The sequence below is a fragment of the Passer domesticus genome, chromosome 6 (assembly GCF_036417665.1).
Source record: "Passer domesticus isolate bPasDom1 chromosome 6, bPasDom1.hap1, whole genome shotgun sequence".
NCBI classification, from domain to species: domain Eukaryota; kingdom Metazoa; phylum Chordata; class Aves; order Passeriformes; family Passeridae; genus Passer; species Passer domesticus.
Window position 1 is genome coordinate 12,778,041 of NC_087479.1, and position 20,482 is coordinate 12,798,522.

At 42.5% G+C, this 20,482-nt stretch overlaps 3 long non-coding RNA genes across 3 annotated transcripts; 2 read left to right on the forward strand and 1 right to left on the reverse strand.

Annotated features, from left to right (window-relative positions):
- Positions 1-1,180: 1,180 nt before the first annotated feature.
- Positions 1,181-3,206, reverse strand: LOC135302659 (uncharacterized). The gene is made up of 3 exons (XR_010364230.1): positions 3,041-3,206; positions 1,968-2,059; positions 1,181-1,419 (listed from the first exon to the last, which is right to left on the reverse strand). It is a non-coding gene; the product is annotated as an uncharacterized LOC135302659 (long non-coding RNA).
- LOC135302656 (uncharacterized) lies at positions 2,638-14,185 on the forward strand. Its single transcript, XR_010364227.1, has 3 exons — positions 2,638-3,019; positions 3,155-5,816; positions 6,602-14,185. It is a non-coding gene; the product is annotated as an uncharacterized LOC135302656 (long non-coding RNA).
- Positions 14,186-14,292: 107 nt separating this feature from the next.
- On the forward strand, positions 14,293-19,271 carry LOC135302657 (uncharacterized). Its single transcript, XR_010364228.1, has 3 exons — positions 14,293-15,853; positions 16,722-17,314; positions 18,822-19,271. It is a non-coding gene; the product is annotated as an uncharacterized LOC135302657 (long non-coding RNA).
- The last annotated feature ends 1,211 nt before the right edge of the window (positions 19,272-20,482 follow it).

Genomic DNA, 20,482 nt, shown 5'->3' on the forward strand with positions numbered 1-20,482 from the left:
TTTTTTCATTATGTTTTTAATTATCAGCATTGGAGCAAAAACTATGAGCTTATTAGATAATAGAAATGCCTGCAACATGAAATACAACATGAAATAACTCCCCTCCCAGGAGAGCTGCAATGGCATGGAAAAAGCAGGGTGCCAGGAAGCTGTGAAGTACCAAGGGTGGTTGCAGTCATGCAGTCTCACCTGCCATTGGGAGCTCCTGCCTGATTCTTTAGATGTGACAGAAAGCATTTTCTTTAAACCTCCACTGAACATGGGTAAATCAGAGAAACATAAAGAAATGAGATTTTCTTTATCCATTTGAGAGGCAGGGCTAATAGAGAAAGTCAGAAAGTGTTTACTCTCCAAAATCATATTACTAAGAAAGTGCAAGGGAGAGAGATCAGAGGGGGTGTAATTAAAATACAGATCAAAAAGTCACATTTTTCAATTTGCCATGTGAAAAAAAAATAACAATCAGCTTGTCATATTCTCATTAAATACCAGATGGTTGAGCATGAGTAATAGATCTCTGGCTGACAGAAATCTGCAAACTCTTTTCTTTGGAGAGTTTTTAACTTCAGCAATCCGACCATATCAAATAGTCCATAACGCTATCAAGGTGAATGTATTTGTTTAGTATTTATGTGCATGTATTTGTCTGTGTGTGCCAGAGTGTACATGCATGTGGGGTGGAAACCAGAGCTGGGCCCAGAGAAAGTAAAATTGATTCTTAGCAGGTAAGTTTAGCTGCCTAAAACACTTTTACTCTCACACTCAGACACCAGGGTTTCCTGAGGTTTAATGCTTTCCACCTTCTCATGGACAAATAAGTGATGACCACAGGCAGGCTGAAAGTGCTACATCTCCTTTGGCTGATGCAGCACATAAATCAGGTTGTTGCTCTTGCTCTGAGACCTGCAGGTCAGTCTCTTTCTTGCACCACTGCTGTGTCCTCCAGTAGAGATCCAGCAGCTGCAGGCAGCCCTGTCCTGCTGCCTTTTCCGGGGCCAGGTCACCCCTGGGCCAACTCCAGCAAAAGTTTTACCATGCTCAAATGAGTTCTCTGGTTTGCTGTCACTAGTGCTGTGTAACAGTGACATTGACAGGCTCTGGCCATAGAGCACTGCTGAGATGGTATGAAGGGAGAACGAACAAGATGCTTCTTTTCTTCCCCACACGATTTACTCTCTCAGTGTGCAACATGATGCAGCACAAGGACGTGGTCACATTGGGAAGCTCAGACCCAACCACATCAGAGGGTGCCCATGGAGGCAGCACTGTCAGCATCGCTGGTCTGCTGAAGGCAAACCAACCTTTCTGTAGCTGGGTTCTTGTCTTGGTCCCAAGTACAAAGATGCATCTGACTGCTCCCTCACTGGACTTCAGCCATTTGCAAGGCTTGATAACAGCACAGCCAAATGACTGGGAGCCCTGAAAGGCCAATGTAATAAAGAAAACATTTAAGCCTGCCAGCAGCACATGGAATTCAAAGAAATCCTGTATGCATGCAGAGGGAGCAGCCATGCTCCTCTTGCCTGCTTCAGCCTGTCATGGAAGTGAACACGTACTGGTCTCTCCTGGAGACCTTGCATTTTATTTTAATCTCATCACCACTACCCCCTGCCCCCTTCTTCTTCTTGTTGCTGTTTTCCCTTAACCTAAAAGAAGTAATTTTGAATGAAAGTAGATTATCTGGTCCTTGTATATGGGAAAACATCAATTAGTGTCTAAGAACAATAGTTTTTGTGGTAGGAGTGTGGTAGCTTTATTCTCCTACAAGTTTGGGCTGGACTGATACTTAGAGTAATAGACATTAATGCCAGAAGAGAGCTTGTGAGGTTTCTTGGCCTACTCTTTTTGCCAGTAAAGGATATTTCCCTACGGGATATTGTAACCAAGCTTTAATTAAAAAAATTAGAAGGCATTAAAGCAGCACAAAGTAATAGCCTCCTTTGGTGTATCTCACATTTCCAACCAACCTGTTAGTCTCAGGCCTTCTTCATTCATCCTACTGACACATCTGTGCTCTTGTTAGATCTGGATCTCACAACGCTGTGTTGTTCAGGGATACCTAGAAGTGATATAGCTACAGTAGCACAATAAATTGGCACGGGTAGAGCACCATGCTAATAAGTTTGGATTGTTTCTCATCCTCAAGCTAGTTCTTTTAGACCTACCTCATTCAGCACTACAATGTGCAGTGCAGATGTATGCACATACTATCCAAGTTTTTGGGAATGACGCTGTTATGGGGAGCTCAGAAAACCCATGGTTGGTGGGAACAATGGTGAAACTGAAAAGTTTAGGTTCTCCCCACCCAAGGCTTCTGGCTGGTTGATACAGTGGTGTTTTTTTTTTTTTACAAGGTCTTGGTGGCACTAAGATCTGTAGAAGTTTTGACACCACCTACAGCTGGTCTAAAACTTTATCTTCTGTTTATTTTTCTAGTCAGAGTAAAAATGTTTTTCCAGTGATAATACGCTAGTCTCTCAAAACTGTTGATTTCTTCACTAATTCTATTCAGTTTTGCCAGTTTCACAACATTTTCCTTATGCACTTTTTGTGCTTTTGCTTAATAGCAGCATATATTACTGTATTACTGCCTGAATAACTTTTTTTTTTTTTTTTTTTTTTTTGTGAATTGCCATATTATCATACCAGCCTCACTTTTCAGCTGTTACTTTTTCAGGAGTTCACCCCCCATCTCCTCCTTTTCTCTTGGATTGACAAGGCTGACAGAGGCACCTGTAAGCACTTGCTTTCTTGATCCTGGCTTTAATGATTAGCTTAAGGAGTCTCATATGCTCCTGTCATACCTAGTGCTACCTCTGTCAACATTCTTTTCAACACAGCAGACTTTGATTGCGCTTAGAGACAAGGTCTGCAGCACCTGTTTTCAAAGGAAATGGAAAGGCAGATATTCTGCTTATGAAGATTGACTTAGTAATGGAGCCAAGGTTAACAAATTCACCTGGAGATTTCCTATGGCTCTTGACTTTGTGCTTCTCTAATCTGGAAGGATGTACTGATGGTAAGGTAACAGTATCCTCACCTGCAGACACTGGCAGTGGTTTTTGGCAACTTCCACGCTGTTTGGCTTCTCTTTGAGATCTGTTCACTCTCTGTTTAGCAGACCATGCCTTGCTTGCCTGCCTTCTGTTTACAGGTAAGGTGGTTTTGGAGAGCTGCTGATGAGCCTCTTTCATTGGTTTGCCTATACTGCTTTCATCAAGACAACACATCCAGCCACCGATACTCCAGGAGACACCTAACAGGGCACAAACTGAGAAGAAATTTCCATGTGGATTTAGCCCACCTGACAGCTGTTTCATCTCTCAGGTCCTCATGACCAAGGTCAGAGGCTTGAGCAGAGCTGCTGTTTGCTCATCAGAACAAAGGAAGTCTTTAAGCTGGTTTTACCACCCTATCAAACTTTTGTGGGTGAGGCAGGAGAGAACAAACTCGTTTTCAGGACCGCAGAGGTATACAAATCTCAGGGTAAGCAGATATACATATAGGTGTCTGATGACTCATCTGATATACCTGATTAGTGAGAAAGAGTGCTTTTGAGGTTAAGACACTGGAGAGGATTCAGGAAATCTGGATTTTGTTCCCAGCCCCACCGCAGATTTGCCTGTGGCATCTTGAGTAAGTGTGTTTGCTTGTGCCTCAGCTCTCTGCGTGTAAAGGGGGCACAGGACTATTTGCCTCCTTGCTTTTCCTTCAGAAAGACAGGACAAGCACATAGGTAAGTGTCCCTAACCCATATGGGCTCTCATCTCACTGGGATCTCTTAATACCATCAGTGTGTGAATCACAGTGCACAAGGGAAGAGAGAAACCTATACTTAACACATGTATGTAGAGAGGATGAACGGTTCCAGAAGTATCAGTGAAGTATCAGAAGTTGGCCACTTCTGGGAACAGTTATCATCTTCCTGGCATCTGTCTCTGGCAATCTCAAGCTGTTAATGAAAATTTGAATCAAACAAGGACTGAGCATTTTGTTTCATGATTTGCAGGACAGTTAAGTATTTAAATGCTTCCATTTACCTTCCTTCATGAAAATGCATATTCAGGTCCTGTCTGCAAGAACAACAGAATTGAAACAAATGCAGAGCAAGACAAAGCTACCTGGACAATATGGAAGTAGTGGGCAGCAACATTATTTCTCTTTGTTCATTAGGCATATCAATTGCATTTATTACATGGTCATATCAGTTATATGGGTCACAAAATACTAATTGTTAGATGGGCCTAAAGAGGTAGCACTGAGCACCAGAAATGTTTGGTATGATAATTTGTCCATCCTTCTGTTAGATTCAAATTCTGTTCTTGCTGGCTGAATTACAAATTCAACCAAGCCCAGTCATTCAGCCCTCCACACTCTCCTGCAACCAAAAATAAACATTATTATTTTTATTTCTAATAGCAGTAACATGAGTGAGTGTGAATCTCTAGACATGGCCCGTTATGCATTTTTTTTGGTTTTAGTGGTCTTTCTATCCATTTAACCCATTCTAGGTTAGTATTCAGAGATCATGCTTTGAGGTTCTGTCTTGCAGTAGCTTGCTTTAAGGCTGTTGTAAGGCACTCTCTTGAGAGTCTCTTTTCTTGGCAAAATCTTGTAGCAGCAGGCTTTGTAGGCAGACTTCTTTCATTACATAACCTTTTCCTCTTGATAGGGCATCTGTAGTACCGGAGGGAGGAGGATGCCTGATGCAGACAGGTTTTATCCTCCCACCTTATTTTCGTGTCCATGCATTTTCTCCTCTTTAAGAGAACTCTAATACTTCCCCTTGCTACTGAAAGTAGGTGGAGGAACAGTCAGTTTTTCCTATCCTTGGCAAAATGTTTTCCTGGCACTGTTGGATATTGTGGAGCAAGGAGCACAAACACTCTCACTGTTGCACTGAAGCAGAAGGAGGAGCTGTGCTCCAGCTAGATTTTCTGGGCAGGTATATGACCCATCAGAGATCCACTGACAGCACCAATAGAACAGTGACATGAGCACCTATGTTAGATTCTCCATGTAGAGATGACATTACAGTGGTGCAGTAAAACACACGGGGTCACCTCCTGGCACACTCTGAACATGCACAATGGAGTGGGAAATGCCATAATGTTTTCTGGGAAACAGGCCTTTCAAACCTCATAGCCATCTGAGCCCACCTCCTTGGGAGCAGAGATTTAAACTTGAGTCTCACATTCTGGGCATATATCCTCATTCTTTAGCCTTACAGAGAAAGGTGAGAGTGTCAGGTTTGTTTTATAATTGAATGCAGGTGTTTAATTAGCTATGACAAAGTAGATCAGATTCAGCAGAGTATTATTAAGGAAGTCCTGTTCCCAAATACCTGAGAAGGTGGTGATGAGGACACTCTCCTCAATGGGAGACCGAGGTTTGGATCTGCTTTCTAATCAGATGTGTGGGTGAGGAGAGAGGAGGAAGACTTGAAAGCAATTTCCTACCTCTTATGTGGCTAAGGGAAAATATGGGTGAGATAACTGTTAGTTGTTTTTCAGTATTTTTTCTTATCTCTGAGAAAGGATTTACAGCTGGGACTCCCAGAGGAGATAGGTGCCACCTTCTCTCCCAGTGGTAGCTAGAGCTGGCTCTGCTTAATTGCTTCACCACTAAATACTGCACACCACGTGGCCTCTTGTAGACATTTCTTATCCGTCAGCTTGGGCAGCTTCTTTTTCTGCTCTCCAGCTTCTCTAATCCCATCCTGAGTTGTCAGATTTACTTTCTCCCCTACACCAGACCTGGCATCCTGGGATGCCTGTGTCTCTAACCCAGGGCTGAGGATTCCAGTGTACACTGGGGTAAGTGGAAGTCAAGTATTAAACCAGTGTGGTTTTCCTCTTTAGGTGTGAAATCTCCTTTTGCCTTAACTATGAACATGTTGGACAGTGAGGAAAGCAGTAGGCTGGAGCAAGTATACAATTAATCAAGCCTTGTGATCCTCTTTGTCTCAGATCTTTGGTAATGAATTCCCTCTGGCTAAAATGACATGTTTAAGGTCCTTGTGCTGTTAAAGTCAGCCTGCTTTATACTTTCTGCTGTGTGTATGGGACTCACAGGTAATGATTGTACTCCCACTAGTACATGACTCTGGCTTTATAGATCAAAAAGTTTTTCAGATATCAGCCAGGAAAAAATAAATCTTTTCCTTGAAGGTTTTTTCTTCTAAATGAACAAGTTGAGTTTGTATGGGATGTTTCTCAAATTCTTTGTTTTGCCATGGAAACTTATATTCTGCCTTGTTACACTTAAATTACATTTACTTCAGTGGAAAATATACCCATTACCACAACCTCCACTAACTTTCTTATGAGAAAAAGTATAAGTGTGGAGGAATAAAGCAGTGAAAAATAACAGCTTGTTTTTTAGATCTGTGATTTTGACACCAGGGCCTATCTGACAAATAGAATTAGTCCTGTTTTCTAACATTTTATTTCACTGCTTTCACTACTCTGGTCACTTTTCCTCTAGCCTTGACATTTCTAGAAGAAGAAAGAGGAGAAGGAAAGTGTTAGTTTTTGTTTCAGGACAGAATCACCCTTTTCCCTTAGCCAACTCAAAGCAACATGTTCCTGTCACCCTACAGATACCCTAGGCCCATCCTTGTTGGGATGAAGTGTCAACTCCCTTCAGAAGGATGCTAATTTTCATTGATGGTTGAACAAGTCTTCAGACTCAAAGTTCTCCTCACCTGCTGACGTCCCTGGACCTGACACATATGGTGTTACATATGTGCATTTCTCTTGTTTGCTTCATGAGGTCAGGTTTTCCACCTCCTCCAAAAAGTGGAAAAAAGTGATTTACAAGTCTTGTCACGTTCTAGTTGGCATGGCACCATTTTCTGCCACACTGAACTGTGGCTCTATAACATCCACCGAGTAATCTTTGTAAGGACACTTGTCTACACTCTGTCCTGGATCCAGTAGCTGATGTTAGGAAGCTCACCAGAGCTTTACTTCTCCAGTTCCTGCTCTGCAGGTCTTCTGGTTAATGTTTCTAGCTTTAATCAAAAAAGATGATGTCAACAGGAATCAAACTGTAGGCTTTCCCGGTGCTGATTGTAACCTTCATTGTTGGTTAATTGATAAAAGTGCTAAAAGTCTGTTTCAGAATTTCTGTTTCATAAAAATGTCTTCTTTGTTGAAGTATCAATTAACCGTCTTGGTTCAAAGTTTATTTCTCTTGTGAGGAGCCATTTATTCTGTAATAATTGTCTAGATTCTGACATTAAATACTGTAATTTCTCCTGCTATGTTTAAAACCACTTCCAAAGGCTTCTATGTTTTATTTCCTTGCCATTTTCTACATAAATAGCTGGAGTTTTTTCATGCTTGGGGAGATTAATAAAACTATAGAGTAGATTGTGAAATTCATCCCAAACCAAAATACAATGAGCTCCATTCCAAGACCTCCTGCAGGCTCCATTTCTTTAATTAAATATATGCCAAGGTTCCTCTCCATGAAGTAAATATATAAAACTGCATATTTGAGGGCAATTATAAGCTACTGTATTTTGACATTTCTTCACTGCAAATCTTTTAACCTTTATTAAGGGAATTCTGGTTGAATGGATTTCTACTTGAGATATATATAGTAAGAAAGCTTAATGTCTGTATGAAATTATGGACAAACTAAAGAGAAATCACAGGAAATGTGAGCAGAAGAAACCCTGATTTTGGTCCTGCCAAGGGCTGTGGTCAGGCAGTGTTCATCATTAGCTGGAGCTACATAATTGTACTGAAAGCAGAGAAGAGTGTTTGTTGTGGGGAATGTTCACCTTTCTTCATTCAGTCTGGCTTTGCTGGTGCACAGAACAGCATGTTTCCAAGCCTTGTTGCAGTCGTGCCACAGGAAAGGAGACAAGGCTGGTTTCAAATGGAGCAGTGTAGTGGGTTGATGCTGTCTGGATGCCTGACACCCACCAAAGCCTGTCTGCAGCTGGATAGGGGAGACAAAATATAACAGAGGGTTCATGAGCTGAGATAGGGACAGAGATCACTCATCAAACACCACCATGGGCAAAACAGGCTCAGATTAGAGATATTAACTGAATTTATTATGAACAATATCAGAGCAAGATAATGAGAAGTAAAACAAAACCTTAAAAGCAACTTCTCCCCACTCCTCCCTTTTTCCCTACTCTACCTCCTCCCCTCTGGCAGCCCAGGGGATGGGGAATGGGGGTTGTGGTCAGTTCATCACACATTGTTTCTGTTGTTCAGCGACAGGAGCCCTTCCCCTGCTTCACTCTCCTCTGGCCACAGTTACAACACCACAATATCTTTGGGGGTTTTGGGGTTTTTTTTGGGGTTTTTCTTTTTTTTTTCCTTCTTAAATATGTGATCACAGAGGTGTTACCAGCATTTCTAATTGGCCCAGACTTGAACAGCAGCATATCCATCTTTGGAGCTGCCAGGGATTGGCTCTGCTGGACATGGAGGAAGCTTCTGGCAGCTTCTCACAGAAGCCACCCCACTACCAACGCTTGGCCATGCAAAGCCAGTACAGGCAGATGCTGTGTGTACAAGCTCAGACAGCCAAGACAAAAGCCCTCTGTTCCTGCACTGTTTTGTTTTGAATGGAAGCAAGTCATCAATTGCTTCCTTCCCTGTGGTCAATCTTCCTCTGTCAGTAGTTTCTTCTGACTGAGTGGTGGTGTGAAATGTGAGATAAAGGTGTGAGGGTGACTCTGGATAAATAAGCAGGGCAGGATGGCCTGGAAGGAGGCGCTCTGGATAGGGGAGCATTACTCCAAGGCAGGGACATTTGCAGGTCTGTTGACACTAAAGTGGAGGATACAGGACATTCCTGGGGTGTATGGACCTTCTGCCCTCAGGAATAGGGGGCTGATGTGCTGTCAGTGGCCACGTTGTGAGTGGGATTGCCAAGGCAGAGGTGGGTGGTGGATGTGCAGGAGAGCCATGAAAGTCCTGGACTGCATCCAGGTTTCCACTCCCAGAGGAGGCCAGAGTCCTGCTGACCCTTGTATCTCTATCTCAGACCATCAGGCATGCCTGGTATTTTCCCAAAACTACTCTGGATATCAGGGGAATGGGAGAAAAAACTTTTCTGAGGAGGATATAGGAAGGCTGAAAGTAGGAATCATAGGTAGGGTTCTGTTTCAGACATGGCCTGGAGCAGCAGAAGCTCCTGCAGCTGCCATTGCAGACACTGGCATGTAGGTTCATTCATGTGGGAAACCTGTGTGATATGGGAAATTTCCTGGCAATGGAACCACAGCTCCTGCTCAAGCTGGGACACTACAGCATGCCCATAGTTTGGGTATCATTTTGAGCAAACCCAGCAGTGTTTGGGAGCTGCTGCAGGCTAGTGGTTTGCAAACTCTCCATCATATGCCTTGCATATGATCTTGAACTTTTCTTAAACTGGAGTTCTGTACTGGAAACACAGACGAACACATGCTACACTTATGTACTGTTAGATCTGAGCCTGTTCAAACCTGCTGACTTGACAACAGGTTACCTGATGAAAGCAGTCTTACTTCACTGAAAATCCAGATGAATTTTCTTACTTAGCATAGTTGCCAGCTTTTTTTGTTTGTTTGTTTTGTTTTTGTTTTAGTTGTTTGTTTGTTTGTTTGTTTTTTACTGGTAGTCATCCTTTCGTAGGAAAGAACAGCAGAATAAAACTTGAACTTGACATTCTTAGCTGGTCAAAACAGATATTGTGTCTCGACAACTCTGAATTTTCCTTCCAATACATGTGTTGAAGGTTTGCCATGGATATTTTTCTGCCTTTTAAGAAAAAACATTAGATGATCCATCTATAAGAGGATCTCTGACATCAATTGGTAATGGATACTGCACATTAAAAAGATTCATTCTGAACAGCTCCTGCCCCACACAAACCCTAAGCCTGTTTGGCCTGACCTTCTGTGGCTTTTCTTGCCTGCAGAATAACTCATGAAATTTTTAGCATTCCTGCAATCATAACATCTGGGCCTCATTGTTCTATACCTTGGGAAAAAGGGGGGCAGTGACAAACACATTTCCAATTCACATCCTCTTTCATCTGCTTTTCTACAAGTCTTGAATCAAGATGCTCAAGCACAAATTTTTGCTGGTCATTTCTGGCTGCCCTCCTGAGGAGCAGCCAGCAGAGTGATCCTGTGCATGCAGCACAGGTCCTTTCATGTGTTGGGCAAGTAAACAGAAGAGTCACTTATTCAAAATATTCTCTGTATTGGGTTTGCATGGCCAGCTTTCAGTAGTGAGGATGGCTATAGGGGTGACTTCTGTGGGAAGGTACTGGAAGCTCCCCCTATGTCAAGTGGAGGCAATGTTAGTGAGCTGCAAGATGGACCCAATGCTGGCAATGCTGAACCCATCAGCAACAGTGAATGCCTTGAGGGTAACGTTTTCATGAGGAAGGGAAAAAATTTCAGCACTGCAACAATTGCAGCCAAAGAAAGGACTAAGAATGGATGAGAGGAAAACCTCTCCAGACACCCAGGTCAGTGCAGAAGGAGGATGAAGTGATATTCCAGGCATCAGAAGTGAGATCCTCTGCAGTCTGTGGTGCAGTCCATGGTGAAGCAGCTGTGTCCCTGCAGCACATGGAGGTCTACAGTGGACCACAGAATCACCTGCAGACCCTGAAGGACCCAGCGTCAGAGCAGGAGGATGCCCAAAGGAGTCTGTAACCCCATGGAAAGCTTGCACTGGAGCAGGGTCCTGACAGGATTTATGGACCTGTGGGGAGAGGACACAATGCTGGAGCAGGTTTGCTGTCAGGAACTGTGATACTGTTGGTGACTCATGCTGGAGAATTCTGTTCCTGAAGGACTGCAGGCCGAGGTGGTGATCCACACTGGAGCAGTTTGTGAAGAGAGGCCTTGGGAAGTACTCAGATTGGAGAATTGTGTCTCCTCTGGCAGGGACTCCATGTGGAACAAGGGAAGAGTGTGAGGAGTCCCTCTCCTGAGAAGGAGGAAACAGCAAAGCCAACATGTGATGAACTGACCATAGCCCCCATTCCCTAGCACCACTGCTGGGGAGGAAGGAGAGGATCTGGGAGTGAAGCTAAACCTGGGAAGAAGGGAGATGTGGGGAGGAGGTGTTTTTTTTAAGATTTGGTTTTATTTCTCATTATCTTATTCTGATTTGATTGGTGACAAATTAAATTAGTTTTTTCAAGTTGAATCTCTTCTGCCCATTAACTCTTCCTCTGCTTATCTTGACCCATGAGTCTTTCCTTGTATTTTCTCTCCCCTGTCAAGCTGAGAAGGGAAGTGACAGAGGGGCTTTGGTGGGCATCTGACATCCAGTCATGGTCAACCCCCCACACGCTGGAAGATTTTTAGCAACCTATTAAAAATACCAAATTAGTGCCAGTATGTGAATTATGTTTTTTCTTGTCCCTTCAACAGATCTACAGGATTTTCTCTCTTGCACATCACTAAACTTTGAGCTAGGCACGTCAAGAGGAATTCAGTGATTTGAAGAAAATCATCTTCCTGTACTTGTTGCAAAGAGAAGTTGAATAGTTAAAAAAATAATTATGACCCTTAGTATTTTACTCTTCACTAATAATTTACTTTTGCATCAGCTGCACTTTGTCATGTTACACAGCATGTAGGAAATGCCATCAATAAGCTGCAGCCTTTCAAAGGTCGGGGGTCACGATGCCCATTCTGATGGACAAAAGCATTATAGGAGCAATGCCTGTGTTTGGGGCTGGGAAGGGTAAGATTTCAGTACAGCCACAGACTCATTAACTAAAGGAGTACAGTGCTGCTTTGTTGTTATGATTTGATAGAATGCTTGGAAACAAGCAAAGATCAGTTTGTGTTTGCGAAGGAATAATTCAGCTTCGTGTGGATGCCTTTTATTTTTAGAGAAATGTGTCTCCCTTAGACCCTTGTAAAAATAAATTGTGTGGAGCAGAGGGACATTGCTTGCATGCAGAATCAACTATTTGCCAAATGTTTTCTTTGTTTAAAATATGCACTTGCTAGACTGAAGCCCAAACTGCAAAGTTCAAACCAACACTCAAATTCTAAACAGCGCAGACTTTAAAGTCACTGAAGTCCAACTGGGAATCATGGCACTATAAGCAGTCCTGGAGTTAAATTTTTACAGCAGCCTTTGCTTACAAAATATCAGAAGAGGTGCAAGTGCTACCACCTGTTTCCTTCATCACCACTCCCAGTTTTTGCAACAGCTCAGCGGTTACTGTGCTCCACCAGGATGGGAATGACCCGACTTTGGTTTTTGGAGAGATGATAAAGCATTTGAACCTATGGGCTCTCAGGGTGTGCTCAAGAGGGTCTCCTTCAGACTGTCCTGCAAAAGGACACTGTTTTCATCAAATGCTAGATTTAAAAAAAAAAGTATTTGAACATGAATATTTTTTATCTCAGGCAATATTACCTATAAGAGAGAGACAAGAGTAGCAAGACTTGCTCCAGCAAAAACATTGTTAGGGCAGAATCCTCAAGCAGGTGTTGGAGCTAAGAGCTGAAACCAAGTTTTATATTTTTTCCTAAGTGGACACCTTCATCCTCACTAAGTCAGTGTCAAGGACATGCTTTGTGTCCCTGTCTGGCTCCTTTAGCACACAGGATTACTGCAGGCAGGGCAGGGCAGAGCAGTGACTGAAAACCTGGATTTGGGAGGGGATGATGGGGTGGGGGAGCAGGGAAGGGATGTCTCCACCAGCCCAGGATGGGCCACTCTTTCACGTCCCTAGGGAAACACATCAAGCCATCCGATAGAAGTACAGGGCAATCAGTGGCCTGATATTCCTTACCCACCCCAGTTAGGTACACACATTTTAGATAACATTGTTGGTCAGAGGCCATAGTCAATGACAGCCTGCAGGGGAATGTTAGGTGACCAGCTACACATTGTTAGTTCATTTAGTTTAATAACTATGAATAACTTTGCAGACAAGAAGTTACTTGGTAAAGTGGAAGGATTTTATTAAAATCTAATTTTATTTTTAGTGAAATGTAATGAAGGACAACAGCTGGTGATAATAGCTAGCTGATAATAGCTGATAATAGTATATGAAAACAGAAGGTTTATCATTCAGCATATCACAGTGCATGGCTTGAATGTTCAGAGCTGCTTCTTAGCAATTTTAAGATGATACCTATGGGTATTGGGCACTTGCATGCTTCTAGATCCTTGGTTCCAAGTGTTCCTTCACAAGGCTATTCTGTGAACCAGGTTCAAAGCTTTCAGTGGGGAAATCTCCCATGAAAGGCTCTTGCTTCCTCTGTGATCCCTGGTAATCTTTCCCTAAGAGAAAAATCTGCATTACTGTGGTCTGATTTAAATATGCAAGCAGAGTTTGACTTTTTCCCTTACTCTGTAATTAATGTATAAAGTACCCATCTCTTGGCAGCATCTCTGGGTGGTGTGTAACACAGGAGCACTCAGCCCACCTGGGCTGCAGAGCTGGGGTTCGCTCCTGCCATCAAAGCGGACACTACCAGGCAAGGAAAAAAAGCAAGCTGAAGGAAGGCTGCCATGCTCAGTGACAAAGTGACCTGAAGAGAAAGGCCTGATGTACCCAGCTGGGGATGCCAGCCACCGAGAGACCCCAGTGGACATCCTCGGGGAAGAAGCTCCATAGACAGAGTCCCTGCCGAGAACGTTCAAACAGCAAACCCAAGCGCAGCAAAACTGTACAGTTAAAAAAAAAAAAGAAAGGAAAAAAAGATAGTTTTCATGTTCCATAAGGCTATGATTATGTGATATACATATTTTTATTCAAGATCAAAGCGTTGTTTTTAATAGTTAAATATTCACATATGCAAATGAGCTTTGATTTGCATAAAGTGATAATTATGTTATTCATTAGGACTTGGTAAATGTTGTGCTCAAATTCCATGATCATTTTGCTTTAGGGTTACTGAGAAACAAGTTTATGAGTTTGAGGGAAAATCTATTGTGAAAGTAAACGGCGGAGTTTATTTCCACCAAGCCGGGATGATTTCCCTACCTCCTACGTTCCCAGGATGGCATGTCCAGTCTAGCCCATTATATCAGCTAATGTCTGTGGGGAGGCCCAGGGCTGCTGTCCCTGCAAGGTCATCTGTCAATGCCAGCCGGGGAGGGGGAGCTGTCAGTCTCGCCGTGTCATTGTCCCTTCCCAGCTGCCCCGCCGCGCTCTGCCCGGCCGGCTCGGGGCTGCGGGAGCGCTCCCGCTCCCTCCCGCTCCCCTCCGCTCCCCTCCCGCTCCCCTCCGCTCCCCTCCGCTCCCTCCCGCTCCCCTCCGTTCCCTCCCGCTCACACGCGCCTTCCCCTGGGTCAGCAGGAACAATGGAGCAAGCAGGACAGGGCAAGCCTGTGCCGAGCTGCAGACACTTGATAAATGGGTGGGCAGGCGGCAAGTGACAATATGCAGACAAGTGATATCATTTGCAAATGGATCCGGCAAGGGAAGCACGAAAACAGAGACGGGGGGAGACAAAGTCAGGGGCACGGTAAAGGTTTCTTTTAACCCTTGCAGGAGGGTGGGAAATATGGTAGCTTGGATGCCTGGGAAAAAAGAGGTTGGGAATACTGCTTCTTGGTCCCTTGCCTGCCACCTCTGGGATAGTGGAACACCCCATGAAGAAGGCACATGACATTCATTGCTTTCTTTAAAAATGCATTTTTAATATCTTTAGCCTTGTCTCCTGATGCAGAAAGATTGGCATCTTGAGAATTTCCCAGGATTTACCTTCCTTAACTCCTCCTTTGGAACGATTCCCATCTCCTTGTTCACTAGTGGTCAGTGCCTCAGAAAAAGGCTCAGTGCTCGGGCTGCACTGACCTCACCCTTCAGACCCCCCAGCACTGACAGTACCCCATCAGCCTGGCGAGTCAGTGTCCCAGGAAACCCCACATCCCACTGGCAGGTCAGTGGAAACAGGAATGGACAGGACTCCTGGGTGTGCAAATGGCTCTTCAGGAGAGGCTTACCCAGTGAGACAAATTGGCAAACAGGAGAGGTGCTATGCATGTTTTAAATATTTGTGTATGTAAATACTTTGTAAAGGTCAGTCATGAGATTAAATCCCCTCCTTTCCTCTAAACCCTTTCTAAACACTGGAATGAGAAGCAATCATTGCCCAGAAGATTGAATGCAGAAAGGAATAGACAGTCTACTTAAGCTGTAGGACCAATTTTTTTTTCATTACAAAACTGTTATGTGTCTCTCTTACTGGCCAACAGTCTCCACCTTTCTTTCATGTGTGTATTTTTTCTGGCCTCAGTCACACAAGAAGTTTTGTATCATGGGCTGTTTTCACACACCACGAGCTTTGCCTTCCTGTCTCAAACCCAGTTGTGCCAGTGACTGTAGGAATGGATCCTGCCCCGCTCTCCTCAGACTGCATGGTGTATGCCAAGGAAGTCTTGACACCTGTTTGGAGAACATGTTCAGGGATGGCTGATGGGGCAGAACACTTTGGGATTATGGAGTTACTCTCAATCTACTTGTGGCAGCGTCACCTCTGCAAATGAGCCCCACGCAGAATTTCCAGGACCATGAGGATGGGGAGCGTGTCTACAAAAGCTGTGTCACCTACAGCCACAGACTGTAGAGGCAATGCAATGACCAAGTTTTGGGTTTATGTTTTGTTCTTACAGAAGAGGTTTTGAGAAGAGTTGAACAAATCTGTAGAATGCTCCCTAGGCATCACAAATTCTTCTCTGCTTATGACAGAACCACTGTCATAGAGGTTTGAGGATGTTTCCAGCACAGACCCCACAACCCATCTAAACTAAAACAACCATCAGCCCCCTGTTTCATGACAGATGACTGCATTGGCTTGCCGTGAACACTGGCAAGATGAACTGGATTAGGATATAATTCTTCCATGGTGAGATTTGCAACCAGGGTTTTGTGGTGAAAGAGGCTCTCAGAGTGCAGCATTTTGTGTGATACGACCTCTTCACCATCTCTCCTGCCACTCTTAAGCATAGTGTAAACTTTGAAGTAATGCTTCCAGCCCTTTTCCCAGCAAAGACATGTCATCTTGCTTTTTCTATCTCTCTCTCTTGCTGGATATCAGCTATAGTTAACATATTTTAGTTATTCTATTTAAATGCACTAAAAATACAGGTCAAATAGCTGGATCATCCATTGACTGCCTCATTATCCTATTGAATGAGGACTCTTTTTTTGCTTTTACTGTGGACATGGACAGGATATACTGGAACTTGTCTGTCATTAATAGCTTCACACACACCCATCTAAATGGCCAATTAATGTTCACATCTGCCTTAATGTTATTTATTAACTTGCGTTAACTTGCGTTACCTATAAGAGCTACTAATGCTTTTGGAAATTATTTCACTTAATTCCTGATTTTTCTTCTGTTCTTTGGCCCCACATTAATGCTATGTTTCCTTCAGAACCTCTGTCATTGTAGGAGGATGGACAAGATGACCTGATAGCCTTTCCCATCTCTAATTTCTATATGCACGCTTCCCTCATTAGGACACTCCTGCACAATAAAAGGCAGAATACCAGACTTAATATCTGAAAAAAGTGTTCTCCTTTTCCCCAGCCGTCTTGCTGTGCTGTCAGGCCTGATTTAGCCTTACCAGCTGCTCATCTGTTGCTCTTCAGGGCACTGAGAGCCCGAAGACGGGAGGAGGTCATTAAGGGTCGTACAGACTCCATCATTAGAAACAAAACTGCACATCGCCTTTCTCATCCTTTTTTTTTTTTTTTTTTTTTTTTAGGAAGCTTTCACATTGGTCAGAGAAGCAAAATGTATGGGTTTTACTCTTCTTAGGCCAGGCACTATCTTTCTGGCCATCAACAGCAGAGCCTTTCTCTTAACTGCTGTTGTACCAGGTCATTCAATTGCACGTGGAAATCCTCACTTCCTATGCACATGGCTTCAGTGCTGAGGACATGCTTCTACATGCCAATGACAACAACAGTAAAAAAAAAAAAAAGAAGTTGATCTTAGAGTGATTATTTTTAAATTGTATTTCAGACAATTGGTTTTCCTTTGCTGTTTTGTGTGGTAGCAGAAAAAAATGGAAGATTTCCAGATTTCCCTCTGCCTCATTTTCCTCATCTGACAATGTAGATGGCAAATTTTATGGAATTAAATGCCTTTATCTTTGTGAGATAAGTGAAAATCACACTTGGCTGCTCCCTGTTTCATATTATCTGCATTAGGGGATGAATTTGGGCTTACTCTGAACCACCCTGGAAATCCTTGTTATGACAGTTTTGCTTGATCTTGAATGTGACTGGCCTTTCATTTCACCTGAGGTGACTGAAAAAAAGCTGGAGAGCAGCTGAACAAACAAAAAACTCTGTGGTAAGAAATCTGTAGTCAGAGCAAGACTGAAAAAGTGATATTTGGAAAAATAATAACTAACAGTAAATTCCTGTTCTGGCTAGTGCTTTCTGCACTGGTCCTTTGGAGAAACTCCTGGGCCCAGAGGGGCAATGGATGCCTTTTTTGGGTGTCCTTGAGGATGTAAACTACAAATCACTAAGCAGTCTTGTAGAGCTCTGTCAATGAGGTAGTTCTAGATGTTGGTCCAGGATCCTCCTTTGAGGCTTGCAAAGTCCTTTCAATGGGATGACTTTCAGTTACTCTAAAGTCACTTTGAACATAAGGGAAATGTTAAGGTGAATGCAAAGCATGCTGGTTTTATTGCAATCCAAATTTAACAGCATAGTTACTCAATTTCAAGACAGGTGGATAGAAATAGAAAAACATAATTATAACTATCTATATGTTAGATCACCCAAGAGGTGTCTCTCTCTGTTTCATCCAGCTAGCAAGCTGTCAGATTCTTATGCAATGTCTTGGCATATCCCTTCCTTACATATAAGTGTAGTCTCAGGCTGAGCTTTCAGATTTAGGAACAGGTTTATCTTTACAACCCCCAACCTTCCCTGAGGATCCATTCTGAATCTGATATCTGGGAAGGATAAATGCTGCCTTCTGCCTTGCAGAGCAAGGGATCAGCCCTCAGCATATGACTTCTTTATACACTGAGACTGACATTTCATGTAACCACCTATACTTTATTCAACCTTACTTCTACAAAGAGAGAAATGAGAATAGTGTGCATAGTGTTTTCCAATTTCTCATCAAGATCAGACATGATGATAAGTAACCACTTCGGAGTGATAGCAGGTGTTAGCTGGGGTGAATAAACCTTGGGCTGGGCTCTGAGGCATTCTGGGGCAAGGAATTCCAGTGCTATGGATATTACTGACTAGTGATAAAGAGAATTACATTCACAAATCATCCTTTTATTTTGTATCTGTTTAATTTTAATCTTAATTTATTATAAAAAGGGGAAAAAACATATTCAAACCTCTACAAAGGCAGACGATTCTGGTTTTAATATTAAAATATGTCATTTGCAACAACCTTTATAGCTTTGTCATATACTCTCAATAAATGACTACTAAGATTGATTAAAGACCTTAGCTTTGCTTCACATGTTAATCAATTCCACCAGCCAATTAAAGCTTTGGTGCTACAGGGCAGCAGAGATCATCTCTCTGGCAGCATTTATTGTGCAAGCCAAATCTTTATGACCTAACATTGGTAGAGAAACTCAATTTATGGGAAAAGAATGTCAAAGAATTGCAATGTTATTCATGTTGATACTTGATGAATAGATATTTAGAAGTTGTATTTCAGAAGAGGTAAAAGTTAATGCAGAATTGGCTTTCCTGGACTGAAGCAGAATTGGTGCTTTAGAATAGCAGACTCCTACTTCTAAGCTACCCATGCTCTTCCTTCTTTTTATGACTCAGAATATGTCAATTAAATTTGTTTCAATTTCACTACCTGTAAAAAGGGAATAAAACGACCTGGTTTTCCATCTGGATGAGCTGAGGATGAATTAGCTCATGCTGGAAGTAAATGAAAAGCAAGATATCTGTTCCAGAGATACCACAGTTTCCCTCCTGAACAATTTAACTGAAAATGAATTTGGAGCGGCAAGCGCAGAACTACATCAAGCTTGCAGGTCACTGCTTCCTGGTCCTGACTGCACTGAGCATGGCAGGCTGTGGGAAATGAGCAGAGTGGGCTACAGTCCATTTTCTCCCTGTCTCCACAGCTGACCTGCTTAGTAGCTTTTATAACAGTGAGGCCACAAACTAGACATGGAAAATCAACACTTGTTGTGTCAGTTCAACTCAGTGCTGAGGCACACTGATGTGCCTGAGTTATACATGAATAAACAGACTATTTCAGCCACCAGGGCTACAAGCCCCTGCATTTTTCAGAGGATTTTTAACTCACTCTAAACATAAAGAGAAATTCTTCACTGTGTAAGATGCCATGATTAAGTGGCCAAGCAAGGACTGCTTTTTTATGTGTATGTGCCCTGGTCCTTTTACAATGGGTTGCTGTGTGTTGATTGAACTCTCTGAGTGTAATGTAATTTAAATAAAAACCAATGATAATAAATAAAGAGTTACAGTAAAATAGAAATTGAAAATAACTGTAAATAGCACAAAAAGTCTTTTATATTTTCCATGGTGGATATTTATTACAAAATTCTTTGGTATTGTGAGGTATTGCAAAATTCTTTATTTCATGGAATATACATTTGAGAGTGTTGAAAGATCAAATTCCTGGAATTCATCTATTCTTGAGGTGGATGCTAACAACATGTTAAGACTAGACTGAGGGCATTATCTGAGTTCCATGTATAGCCTGAATTCCAGACGAGACTGAAGCCAATTTTATTTATGTTTCATCTTGGTATAATATCTTCCTGTCATTCAATTGTCTTGGTCTAAACACTGCAGGAAAGTTACTTTCAAATTATTGTCTGGGTGTCAGGGGCTAGCAAGCTAATAGCCTAATTACTTTTGTAGTCTTTATTAGTTGAAATGTTTATTAGAAAGGTTACTTTTTATCCAATGAAAGATGACAATCTGGGTTTGATTGAGAGCTGTTTGTTGTTTTAATATTGTTAGCTGTGTGAATGGGTTAACACACTTCTCATCTTCCAGAAGCTGAAGGCTATGAGAAATCCCAGGGGTAGCCACTCCTCAGCCCACATTTGCTGCCTTTGCCAAGAAAAGATCCCATAAGATTTCACCCCCTCCATCACTTAAGGGTTGTGATGATTTTTAATGTCACTGCCTAGATGGCCTGGAGATTTTTATCTATTGCACTTACAGGTCACCTTAATATTATCTCACTCAGAGAGGGGAAAAAGTTTCTAGTGGGATAATATTAAGTTATACAGCATGACACAAGGTCAGACTGTGAGAGACAGGAATATATGAATAAAGCCAGTGGCCATGAGAGTCACCAGTGTGAAAAAAAACAAACCCAAACAGAGAAAAAATAAAAAGAAAGAAGAGAAAGGAACAAAGAGTAAGAGGGGAAAAGTGCTGGTGGAGGAGAGAAGTGAGGAGGGGACAAAGAAGAAAGATTAAAGGAGAAAAAGAAAGGATCAGGGTCACAGTGGGTAATGTAAAGTCATCTTTCTTATCCCAA